Source organism: Caretta caretta, chromosome 8 (assembly GCF_965140235.1).
Source record: "Caretta caretta isolate rCarCar2 chromosome 8, rCarCar1.hap1, whole genome shotgun sequence".
In the NCBI taxonomy this organism is placed as follows: Eukaryota; Metazoa; Chordata; order Testudines; family Cheloniidae; genus Caretta; species Caretta caretta.
This window is the reverse complement of record NC_134213.1, coordinates 22,865,349-22,879,200: the sequence shown is the minus strand read 5'-3', so window position 1 is coordinate 22,879,200 and position 13,852 is coordinate 22,865,349. Positions and strand designations below refer to the sequence as shown.

The 13,852-nt window shown below is 41.3% G+C and overlaps 1 protein-coding gene across 4 annotated transcripts in view; it reads right to left on the bottom strand.

Moving 5' to 3' along the window:
- HTR4 (5-hydroxytryptamine receptor 4) overlaps nucleotides 1-13,852 on the bottom strand; it is a 212,600-nt gene that overhangs the window by 16,419 nt on the left and 182,329 nt on the right. The window lies entirely within an intron of this gene.

The window sequence follows — 13,852 nt, the reverse complement described above, 5'->3', positions numbered from 1 at the left end:
GAAGAGACCCATTTAGGCTGTGCTGAAGCAGAGTAGGCCATGAAGCATTTTGGGCAGGGACGCAGGTTTATCCCAACCACAACTGGAAGAAGTTGCAAAAGAGTTAGAAAGGGGAGAAAGGGGGCAAAAGGAAAGAAACACTTCACTTTTAAAAGTAGTATTTCCCATGTTTAACAGTGTTAAGGGAAACACAGTAGATCCCAGAGATCCCAAGATGTGTGAGTGGGGACTTCATGGGCAAGGTTATGCAGCCCATGGCTGTGTTATCTTTCCCAAATTACTTCTATGAACTTGGAAAATGGACGATGAGCTGCTCCGCCTCCAGCCCACTCATTCCTCTCCCTGCTCATTTATCTCCACCCTTTCCCCCATTAGAAAACTAGTTAGATAACAACTAGTTCCTTACATACCATAGGATGAATTTCACCAGGCCCTGCCGACTTGAATTTCCAGTAGTTCTGTTTGCTTAATTCTCAGCTGTGATACTTGAGTAACTATAAAAACTATATACAGTATATCAATATTATCATAAAGCATTTACAGTGTAGATATTAAGCTACAACTCTTCAGTAGAAAAATGCCTGGCAAAAAGGTATGGAGTAAAATTTTCAAAAGCACCTAAGTGACATAGAAGCCTAAACCCCATTTTCAAAAGCACCTGAAGTTGCATTGACTTTCAATGAGACTTAGGTTCATCTAAGGCCCAGATCCTCAAAGGTATTTAGGCACTTAACTCCCATTGAATACCCAGTGACTTTGAGGATCTGGGCCCTAAGCCACGTAGGTTCTTTTGAAAATTTTACCCCTAACAATATCGAAGAAATAGTTACACATTGCAAATTTCTTCAGGGACGTAGTATATACAAGGTATACCCCTTATTCCTGTTTAATGGTGCCGGTTCAAAAGCAAGCAGAGCTTGCAATAGATGAGAACAATAACATTAATCATTAATTATCTGCACTCATGTAACATCTTTCATCCAAGGACTGCAAAGTTCTTTTTAAACATTAAATGATACTTAGCTACTTACTCTGAGGTAGGTAACAATGATTTTCTCTGTAGATGGGGCACACAGAACATGGCAACAATAACACTGCATACATTGAAACATATGGCATTTGGAGGCTGTGTGTGTAAGGAGCTAAGAATCAGGCCCAACTGATTAGTTGTGGCCCAACTTCTGCTTTAAGTTACATCAGGGAAAATCCAGAGTAACTCCTGTCTGTCTTACTTATTTGGCCTCCATCTAAGCTCTGCACAATCTTGAATGTATTTATACTGTAAGTTATAACATCCATTTAGATAGGTAAGTGCTATTCTCCCCAACTAACGGATGGGGAACTATGGCTCACACACGCTAAGTGGTTTGCCCAAGGTAACACAAGAAGTCTGTGGCAGAGAACTGAACGTGAATATCTTGAGTCCCAGGATAGCACCCTAACCAGTGGACCGTCCTTACAATGTTTAGAATTAATTTCCACTGAAGATAATTCTATACCTTAATTTTGATTTGCTTCCCACTTTAGTCACAAGTTCTTTGCTGATGAAGCTGCTTTGAATTTTTTATTAAAAACAGAAGCCCCCTCCATAGCCTATATTTGTGGTGTTATGCAATGGAAGTGAACAGCAATCATATGCTCTTGGTGATGCTCTTGGTTTTCATTTCAATTGCAATATGTGGATTTACCAGCTGTAGCAACCTACATGGAACCCAAAGGGTGCAAACAGCAGTGACTTTAAGTCCTGGTAGGTTCTGTTACTCTTAGTTTGTTTTAAATGCAAGAGTATGCTTAATCCCATTACTAGACTGGGATGAGACTGGAACGTTCTGCTTGATCAAGCACACAGCCTAATTTGGACAAATTCTTCATCCATTTTGTTTTCAATTGACATTTTTGTTCTTTGCCAACCAGATAAAAAAGAAAAATTCAGTTCAAAAGGAAACAAAATGAAAAATGGAAAATATTCAATGCAAATTGTGAAACATTTTGGTTAAACAAAAACTGCTTTTTACATTGAAAAAAAAAATCTCACTGGAACAATTTTGACCAACTCTATTCTCTGCACATTATGATATAATTACAAATTAGTCTTCAACAAATCCATCTGGGAAAATCAAGATTCTACATCTTCAGGCTATTTACTGTGGCACTAATAAGCAAGGCATGCCTTTCCCCTTATGGCTTCTCATAAGCAAATATTAGTGGGCCTCTGGTAAGGAAGATGGGGAACAAAAGTAAAGGGAGAATTATATTTGCACTGAAAAGTATGTAAAACAAGACAAAAAATTCACCCCACAACCTATTCCTATTGGGCTGTTGGCACAATGATACAAGAAGCTCCATCACCAGAAGTTCCAGTTCTTCCTCCACATTTGGAGGCTTTTTAAATCTGTGGGTCCAAACCTATATTGCAAATCACTAATCACAGATGGTTCTCATGCTTATCTGTGCCCCACTCTTAATAAGTGTATGGACTTCATGGAACAAACTGACTTCCTTCTCTCTGCTGGCTCTGAGCAGAATGACTCATGCCTCCAGAGAGGGAAATTGAACTGCCACATTTGGGTAACAGCTGAAAATCGTTACAGGATGTTAAGGAGGACAGCACCGCCTACTTTATCCTGGGAAGTAGTGACTCTGCTGGAAAAAGATTTGGGGGTTGTGGTGAATCATCAGCTGAACATGTGCTCCCAGTGTGACAGTGTGGACAAAAGGGCTAATTTGACCTCTGGATGAATAAACAATCTCGAGTAGGAATAGAGAGGCTATTTTACCTCTGCATTTGGCACTGGTGTGATATCTGCTGGAATACTGTGCCCAGTTCTGGTGTTCACAATTCAAGAAGGATGTGGATAGACTGGAGAGGGTTCAGAGAAGAGCTCCAAGAACGATTAAAGGGTTAGAAAACATGCTTTATAGTAACAGGGTCAAGGAGTTCTATTTATTTAGCTTAACAAAGGGAATGTTAAGGAGTGACTTGATTACAGTCTATAATTACCTACATGGGGAACAAATATTTAATAATGGGTTCTTCAATCTAGCAGAGAAAGGTATAATACAATCCAATGGTGGAAGTTGAAGCTAGACAAATTCAGACTGGAAATAAGGCACAAAGTGACCGTAATTAACTACTGGAACAACTTACCAAGTGTTGTATTGGATTCTCCATAATTCTCCATCATTTTTTAAGTCAATATTGGATGTTTTCCCAAAAGATCTGCTCTAGAAATTATTTTGGGGAAGTTCTATGGCTTGTGTTATACAGAAGGTCAGGGCTAGAGGATCCCAGTGGTCCCTTCTGGCCTTGGAATTTATGACTTTCTGAACCTGCTCAATACAATTTCTGGGGTGAAATTGAGCTTGGAATTTACCTCTCATTCTTCTTTTTTGCTGATATGTGTTAATGTTGCAGAACATCTTAAATTGATTTCATATTCCCTGTTGGTAACCTATCTAATGTTTCCAGTACAACTGCTCAGATTGTCTCTCTGTAAATTACTCATTTATCCTAATTTCAAGAGAGAGAAGGATTTTGGTTTCTGATTTGTAATCTTTGTGTTTCTTTGCATGATTGACGTCTTTTCACCCAGAGACAGATTAATGATTTATAGAAGGTGTATTTGTTAAAGATATGTTAGCCCTTTCACATACACCTCTGTAATTCCTTAGGATCTTCTTTGCCTTCTGAGTGGCAAATTTTTAAGGAATTTATTTTGAATGGACCAAAGCAGCAATGAAGTTTAAGTGTATGCAAGAGCTGGGAGACCACCATAGAGCTGTTGTGTTAGTGCTCACTGATGTTTAAGAACGCATTTCCTTTAGTCACATTTACACATTTGCTCACTTCCTTTGAAGATTCAAGCATATGTTTTACTCCCACAAATGCTTGAGGAAAGTAAATTTTAAGCTAGAAATGCCAAGGTGAAACTCTGCTTGTGCCAATATTCAGACTGGCTCCCTGCATCTGCTTGGGAGCTAAATTTTTCTGCCTAGCTGACAAATGTCTCCACCCTCTTCTGCCATGACTATTTATCTTCATTGCATACTGACAGTCAGTAAAGCCAGTAAGCATATTTTATGTAAGGCACTGCTTAATGAGGCAGGAGTACAGGGCTCCCTTACCACAGTGCTGGCAAAGAAACAGTTAAACAAGTCAGACTAGTATCTTTGTAGCTAGAATCATACATGCACATAAGTTATACTCTTCAACAGTCAGCCAACAAATCCTACAATAGGATACATCTTGACAATGGATACACAGCTGGTGTGTTGAGACCACAGCTTATCAGGCTGACCAATATGATCGAATTTTTTCCTTGTGCTCCCCATCTGTCTGTCTGTATCCACTTCTTGTTTCTTGTCTTATACTTAGATTGGAAGCTGTTTGGGCCAAGCACCATCTTTTGTTCTATGTTTGTATGGCCCCTAGCACGATGGGAACCATACTCCAGCAACACCAGTACGTCCCTGAAAAGATTCAAAATTTCCTAAAATACCCCAATCAAGTTTGAAGGTATATTTGACCTGCTATTGTCTCCTTAATATTTTTTTAAAGGAAAGAAAATTTACAGTTTGGGCCTAAGCAGTGCACAGTGGACAGTGTGGTGCAGTGTGTAAAATGTACATAAATATAGTCAAAAAAGCAACTTTCTCACTACAGCTGCATTTTTAACATCAGTTTCTCATGAAGGCATTTAGATGGATTCACCAGCAATGTGGATTTTAAAACATTTTGTAGTCAAATTCAAATACAAATTTGTCTCGGAATCACTTGACGTTCTTGAGCCATCGTACTCAATGTGTGAAGTATCTACTTCAGATCAAGTACATTCCATCACATCTTGTGACCTGGAACTAAGCATATGCTCATCATTCTTTATTAAAATTTAGTTGGACTTTTATAAAAACAATTGCTTCCCATCCCACTTATTCCAGCTTCTGGTATATCTTGTCAGATCTCTCCATAGAGCCTCACTCCTAAAATGAAAAGGAGTACTTGTAGCACCTTAGAGACTAACCAATTTATTTGAGCATAAGCTTTCGTGAGCTACAGCTCACTTCATCAGATGTATACCGTGGAAACTGCAGCAGACTTTATATATACACAGAGAATATGAGACAATACCTCCTCCCACCCCACTGTCCTGCTGGTAATAGCTTATCTAAAGTGATCATCAGGTGGGCCATTTCCAGCACAAATCCAGGTTTTCTCACCCTCCACCCCCCCACACAAATTCACTCTCCTGCTGGTGCTAGCCCATCCAAAGTGACAACTCTTTACATAATCAAGTCCTAAAATGAGCTCCCAGTTCTCACTTCAAGAAAGAAACATGCCACTGAAAGGAAATGTGTATTTTGACTTCCTTTACTTCAGTTTGTTCCTCTTCTCCCTTTTCTCTTCTTTACAGATGTAACTCAAATAGTCCCTGCACACTGTTTATTAGCGGAACTCTGCCTGGGTTCTCACTCTGCCCATTCAGCTTTGGCTCCAGTGGACTGGCTCTGCATTAGCTGCAGTCTCAGGCTCATTTCAAGACTGCATCCAACCAGACATGTGCAATTCCATGGAAGACAGTGGAGTTATACCAAGGGTGAATCTGGCTCCTTGAGTTTGGTCTGTGTCAAAGTTACATCAGCTCAGTTAGGTAAAGTAATGTGATTTATACAGCTGAGGACCTCACTGGATTATGTTCAGGAAATGAAATTGAAGAAGCCAGTCTGATAACTGGATGGTAACTTTCAGGAGATCCAAACTCAAGAGTGGAATACAGGACGGGGACTATCAAACACTTGGTGGTAAGTCTGTAGCCTCCAGCCCAATCAACGGTACTGGAGTGAATTTTAGAGAACATTGGTCACTGAGCCTCTTTTTCCTATGTTATATGGCAAAGCTCACTGGTTGGGAGGAGTGTGCTGGATTGAGAACCTCAGAGACTGAAGTTCTTTATTTATCCACTGGAGAGTTACAGCATGGTCACCATTAGTGCAAGTTTGCCTGTACTGCCTCTCTCCAATGTGCCTCAAACCTGACCCTGACAGATCATTTCTATGGGTGTGGACAATTCAGCTTGGCCTCTCAAGGGAGATTGCCAGGCACTGCCGTCCCCCTGCCACAGACCCCAGAAGAGAGAGAGATTTATCAAAAATCAAAAACAGGGAACTAGTTTGAGACAACCGATGCATTTCATGTGAGTCACCACGGTGGCAGTGACTTACAGTCATTACAGACAGGACTGAGAGGGCAAAGGCTCTGCATTCCATTATCTTTGCTTACCAGCCCAGATCCTCATGCATGATGCTATAAAGCAGGGGTAGGCAACCTATGGGATGCGTACCAAAGGTGGCACGCGAGCTGATTTTCAGTGGCACTCACATTGCCTGAGTCCTGACCACTGGTCCAGGGGGGCTCTGATGCCAGCCTGGGGTTCCATCCGCCGGCCCTGCTCAGCCTGCTGCCAGCCCTGGGTCCCAGCCACTGGTCCAGGGGGCCTCTGCTGCTGCCCTGAGGTACTGGCCACCGGCCCGGGGCTCTGCTCCTGGCCTTAGCCCGGGGCTCTGCAGCCGCTCCCAGCTGTGGCCCTCTGGCCCCAGCCTGGCGCAGTGACAGTTGCAGACAGGGCCAAGAGGGGGCACAGCTCAGCATGGATTGCATGGATTCTTGTTACTGGCATGCAAAACCTTAAATTAGAGTGAATCAATGAAGACTCGGCACACCATTTCTGAAAGGTTGCTGAAAGTCTGGCCCCACTCAGAACAGTCAAGCTGATTAATAACCTTCTAAGAAGGCAATTGTATGCTTTATACACCATGGAAGTGTAGAAGAAGAAGAGAAAAGCATGAGACTAAAACTATCTGATCTTAACCCTATTTACAAATACTGACTATGAACTAATAGAATAGAGAACAGCTGAGCTTTTAAAAGATTTCTTTAAAGAGTTTGTTAAGAGAAGATGGTCTTGGAGTTAAGACACTAGTCTGGACCTTAAGGGAACTAGGTTCAGTTCTGAGATCTGCCAGATTTTCTGTGTGACCTTTGGCAAGTTACTTAATTTCTCTGTGCCTCAGTTCTTCATCTATAAAATGGGGAAATTAATACTCCCTTTGTCCATCTTGCCATTTTAGATTGTAAGCTCTTAGGGCTAGAGGCTGTCTCTTGCCACCTGTATGTAAAGTATCTAGCACAATTTGGACATTGTCTTGGTTGGGGCCTCGAGGTGCTATTGTAAGAAAAAATAATTAATATAATAGTTTATTCCAAATAACATATGTAGTTTAGTTTAAAATGTTTTGCTTATGTAAAATGGGACTAGGCTAAAATACCCTTCAGTACAGTACAATCTGAGGCTGTATTAAGTACTTTTTGAAAATCCAATCACTCTACAAGTATTTGCTAAAATTCCTTCTTCCTTCATTTGTGAAGTCTAGTATATGTTTCCAACTAGATAAGTAACTAGTATTAGATTATATTTGCCCAAAGCCCTTTGCTACAGTTATCTAAGGGCATCTTCCTCATGGTTATGATTCTCCTTTTCCTCCTTATTATCATCATAGCATAGGAAATACTTGCATCTAGATTACTGAAGTTTCTGAAGTGTTCTAAGTTTGCTAAATGAAAATGTAGAGATAATTGCAGGTACGGTTTCATGCATCCAGTTTGTGTGTGTATATAAAGTCAAAGTACTTAGACTGTACATTTAGTCTGCTTCATCTAGCAGTGATTTTTTTTTCAATAAATGGAAATAACTATGGAATTATGGCTGTCATTCAGAGCAAAGATTTCAGCATGAATTACAGCCAACAAGTTCTTTCAAAGGTCAAAGTTTTGAGGAGAGCAGCAATAAGCTCTTGCATGGAATATGTATATAGCAGCAATGAAAATCAAATCTTCGTTCAGTTCTAATTTGCTTTACTGACTAGCAGGGCAATAAACTCCCCTCCTCTCTCTCTCTTTGCCTCATCAAATGCTGGATCCCATTCCATGCTATAACAGTCACACTGCAGCAATGCTTATGCACCAGACTCTCATTTGAAACCTGCACCCTCCTGCTGAGCATAAACCACAGAGGAAGGTGCTCAGTGCAATAGCAGCATGCTCCAGCTGCAGCCCATTTGCCATGACAGTGTTTCACATTCCCTCCAATACCAAGAAGCCTTTCGCATGTCAGTTGTTATCTGTCATTGTTTCAGACCTCACAAGATGTGGACACATGCCAAATACAGGGTTCTATGGCCCTAGTCATCCCACCCCTCCCCTGTTGAAGACAAATGGAGTTTTTCCATTGGCTTCCATAGGCAGTGGACTGGGCCTTCGAAGTCCATTCCTTGTTGATCAGTGATTGATTGCTTGATGTGACATTGCTAACATAGGCCTGGTTTGATTTCAGATGACAGCAGTAAATTCATTTTTTCTTGTGACTAGAATAGGATCTGAACTCTCAAATTAAGCCTGTGTGGCTTGCACATCTCCATGTCTGCTCTAGTCATATGCAAATAATCTCTCCCTGTAACAGGCCGTGGAACATATTAAAAAACTGTTAGTTCAAAATTTAAATCAGCATTATCCACGGGAGAGAGTACTCAGGAGGGTGGTTGTGGGGTGCAGAGCCTTTTTCCTCTAGAGACTTGTTTGAATCCAGCTCAGGTCAGCACCACGACCAAAAGCAATTAGCCATTGATTGCTTGGTTTGGTGGCCTTTGTCAAATAAGCCACTGAAGTACAGTTGTGTCCTAATTAGAGAAGTGTCCACATCCCAAAATGCACTATCACCGTTGTCATAATTGCCCGCCTTGTTGTCAGTCTCAGAGAGAACAATGACTTGATGAGGATGAAGGCTAAGCACCAAACATGGTCCTTCAGAGGTAGGAGACAGGAACGTTGGAAGCTTTTGCTGCTGTTGTCTCTGTGCTTAGATAGCCCATTAGTCTGATCTGTTATGGTGACTCCCATGTTTCTATTCTGTGCACGAGCAGATGACATCTTACAGAGCTAGCAAACGTGGCAGCTTTCACCAGCACAAAATTCACTTTAAAAGTAATCTGCCTCATTTTCCTAATGACAGTTTTGATTCCCCCTAGAACAATAGATGCTGTGTTCCTCCAGCACATCGTTAATACATTCACCGCACACCTCTCTTGAAAATGACTAATGGTTTATCTCTCACCTCTTCATAGACGAAAGGAAAAAGCTCCCAGACAAATCCTACAGACTTGAGACGCTAAAGAGTTCCGAAAAAACTTCAGAATTTGGGTGTTTATGTGAACACAACTTCTGAACATTTTGGCCCAGATCCTCAAAGGCATTTAGGCTCCTAACTCCCACTGAAATCAATGGGAATTAGGAGCCTAAATACCTTTGAGGATCTGGGCCTTTGAGGCTTACTCCTTGCTGTTCACTATGCACCATACTCTAGAGTCTAGCTTGGAACCTTAATCAGCTAATTCAGTCTGAATTCTTCCCCTCCATTTACAGTGATGATGGTGGCTCAATACTCCTTGGCTATTGGACACTGTTCTTCTGTGAGTTGCAGACAGAGGCTGAGTGAATTTGTTGTGCCAAGCACCTGAAAGACAAATCTCTAAATGCGCTGAGAAATGATGATGGAGAGTCCCCTACCTAATTAATCATCGGTCCCTTTGTGTTTATGAAGAGCCCATCACCACGGTGTCTAAGTACCAATATGATAAAATACCAGGTTATGTTGTGTTGAAATATATACAATTTTTAAAAACATCTTTATATTTTAACTGGGGATTTTGCTTTTTGTTCACAGCTGCTCAGAGGATCTCAGTGGAAACAAGTGCAGAGCTTCAGATCTCCTCTCAAAGAGTGGTAGGGGGCAGTTGGATGAGATGGAATGACTGGTGATTTTTGTCAGAAGTAAATCTTGCTTAACAGCATTCAGGAGCATAATCATTCTCAGTGAAGAGAACCCTTCCCTAACTCACTCCTTCTCTGACTCGTACTCTCCTCATCACAGACTTTAGAGATGGTAAAGACCTGTTAATTCACCCAAGCCATCTCTCTGCCAATGCTGGATTGTTCCCGAAAGCACACTTTCCATTGCTTTGTCCAGTCTAATTTCAGATGTCCCAGGTAGTGGTACTCCACTTGAGAGACTATTCCACATGCTAATGGATGTCACTGCTGAGAAACTTATGCCGCTCATCATCTTAAATATCCCTGAGCTCTATTCCAACCCCATTACTCCAAGTTAGATTCCCCCCCTGTTCCAGACTGGCCAGTTCTGCACCCTCCTCAGGTGTTTACACCCTTCAGACCCTCACTCACACATGGCTATCATGTGCCCCCATTTTCCATTTCCGGATATTCCTGTCAACTTTAGCAATAAGTTATGGAACTTAGGGGCTATGATCCTGGGTATGGCACAGAGAGATAGTGGCAAAAAGAGGCTCCATAGGATGAGGTCAATCAAGAGAAGGTGACTCTTCCCACTTCAGACATGCCATAGCTCTTCCTCTCTGCATTGTCCTTTTTCTGTTATGATATTTAATGTGTTCATAGAAGTAAGGCAAACAATCAGACCCTGCACGACTATCATGGCCCTGACATCACTGAGAGAAATACTAGTGTTCAGGGTTCTAAAACCATTTTATCTTTATTCACACCAGGGAGAGAGGAAATGGGAGTGGGGGAGCGAGAGAGGCCATTTAATCTACACACTACAGAATCCAAACCCATTCATTCCCCTCCTCCTCTCACTGGCTTTACATTTACATTTCTCCCTCATTAGCATTACATTTGGAGTTACATTATCTACTGTGATTACCTGTGCATTTTGGTCTATAGTTTATTTTTGCATCATAATTAGCACAGCACACATAGCAGGTCTGATAATTAGCAGAGTAATTAGGTGCTCAGTAGTGCTCAGCAATGTTAGAAATATACAGCATCCCATTATGAGGGATTTATTGCTATCTACACATGTGCAATAGTTCACAGTGGGTTTCTTGGAACAAGAAAATTCAGATAGAAGACAATGAATGTTCTTCATAATAGGAGATCTTGCAACTACCATAATTAGATCTTTTATCTGCTGGAAAAAAATATAGTCCATTTTTCAAAGCAAGTAAGTGGTGACAAAAACAACTGAGGTTGATATTTCATGGAATGGAGACATTGCATTCCAGAATGGTTGGCTTCCCAGTGACGCAGACCATGAAGGCCAGTACTATGCCCATAGTGCCTGGAACTCTGGTTACTTAGGGCCCTGTCCAAGAAGGCAGTTAAGCTTGAGCTGCTTGGGAAATATTTTTTTTATTCTTGCAAAAAAATTTTGATAAATTTTGATTTTTTTTCTTCAAAAGTTTTTAGAGTTTCATAAAAAAATGAATTGTAAAAGTTTTTGGGTTTTTTTGACAAAAACATTTGTTTTGTTATAATCAGACATTTCAGAGGGAATTTTCCATTTTGACCACAAAAAAAATTGAAAAGTGTTTTGAATGAAAAACGCTAACCAGCTCCAGCCTAAGCATGTGCCTAACCTCAAATATAAATGAGACCCTTATAGAAGATGAGCATAATATAGTGTTTTCCCCAATCCCCCAAGGGATGGTAGCTCAAGTGATCTCACTTATGCTGTCTGGTCCCCCACCCCATATACGCATCCCTTTCCCTAATAGCTGATCCCCATCTTTAGCTTAGTTAAATATAATACCAAAATAATACAACGAATAGGTATGTTTTTAGTGCCTGAGTTTTGACATATTGACATTCCAGAGAGGATCCTCCCACCAGATTATTTCTCTCACTCATTCACTGGCAAATTAATGGCTAGCTGGACAAATTGTGGGCTAGCTGCCCTTCATGGATGCAGTGGGGAGCAATGGAAAGTGACACCGGTGGCTAAATATTTGTCACTGTGTGCTGGGATGTAACATCCCCACTGCCATTCATTTTGATAGGATTCAGTGGCTAAGTCTAGGCATGCTGTGTTAGATACACATACTCCCAGACATCCTGGTGTGATGGCCCCTTATCTGAATACAGCTCTCCCAGTCTTAGTGACACTGCTCTTGAGCATCTCCTAGCAAGAAGCCCAGGCAATTCCTATGTGTCAGCCCCACCAGCTTTTCCCAACAAGGTCAGGGGGTTCACATAAATACACTTTCATGTGTGACATTAACCCAGTGAAAAAAACTGCCTCCAAATCTTTCTAATAGGAGCACTGGTTCTGGCTCCAAATACCATGGCGAAAAGAGCTCCCCCTCTTCAGAAAGTATCCAGTAGAGACTGGTTAAGGTCACGCACAGACTATCTGAATTGGTCAGAACTGGAGGACTTTTCTCCAACTGGGGGGCAGTGAGGGAGACAGGCTGAGGACAAGCTGCACTGGAGTGAGGGACAGTCAGTCGGGGGCTCCAAGGGAATGGACAGCATAGTCACAGACCTCTGTCTGTCCTCTGAGGGGTCTGGTGAGAAAAAAGAGCAGTGGGGCAGGCCCTTTTCAGATCCACTATTGCACATGTTGCCTGCAGACTGCAATTCACTCTGTAAGAGTCTTGGCTGCATTGGTCAATGCATTGATTCTGGCCAGAGGATGAGGTAACTAGGCCCATTCAGAATGTCTGGCAACCAGGTGAGAGGAACACATACACCGATCACCAACAAAGTCATCTCCCTTCCCTGCTCCGGCATGACCCTCTTTCTCCAGAAAGTCTCCTTTCCATACGGAAGTCAAAGGTTCCTGGAGTCCTTTCACTTAGCACCTGGAGCTCTGATGCTATCTGGCATGCAGGCTCAGTTGGAAGGCTCATAGTTACCTTGCAAGTAATTAGTGCTGCTGTCTGCACCACACATGAAACTGGGAACCCTTTGCCAAGACTGCAATAAGCCATGTTCCTTGCAAGTTTTAGTCCATTTACATTTAATTAGCAGGATAACAATGGGCACAAACAAGGTAAAATCAAACCAAAGCCCTTGTATTCATGAAACATGAAACATGAAAAATAAGGGCCAAAGGGCATGGGGTTTAACATTACCTGCAACTATAAGTTGAGAGTCTCTTTAATATCCGGCAATACGCTTGTTTTGTAATTAATGCCCATTAGACAATGCCTCCTTCTGCAGTTTAAATTATGGTGATTAGCTAAGTAGCTATCTCAGGATCAAAGAAACACTGTGTGACCTGTATTGAAGCAGGCAACATGATTGTTATTTATTATAAATTTCAATAGCACTTAATTCTCTGGGTTTAAAAAAAAGCTAGCCTTAAATATATATCTGTATAGCTATGCTCAGATAACTAGAAATGCATATGAAGAAATGTGTGCCCATTATTGCAACTGCATGTGCAAGCCAAGGTAATTGCTTGTGTAGCTAGACATCCAACTGGTCATATGAGATTACACAGTTACCATTATTGCATTCACCGCTAAAGTGTTCATTTATATGCACATACACCTTTGTAGGGGCAATTCTACAAATCTGAGCCTTCACCAAAAAAGTAGAGGATGCCCATATAATATATCTTTATTTAGAAGCCATGACTTCTTTTAAATTCTATTATTTTACCCTTAAGCTTGCACAGTAAAGGTGTAGTTATTAAAGATGGGTAGCTACCAAATGAATGCATTTGGCATTGTCTAACGGGCTTTCACTCAAAACTATGCTTTGTTTTAAGCTAACTGACAACATTTGAAAGGTATCCTAAGCAAATTGTTTAAAATTAGAAATGTACTGACCTAGGGCTCAGCACTCACAGGACTGGGCCTAGTTAACAGACTAAGGGCAAAACTCCCACTGACTTCAACAGAGTCAGGATTTCACCCCTACAGAGTAAATTGTAACAAGCAACTGAAATCACCTGAGAATAAAGTGACTATTAGATTA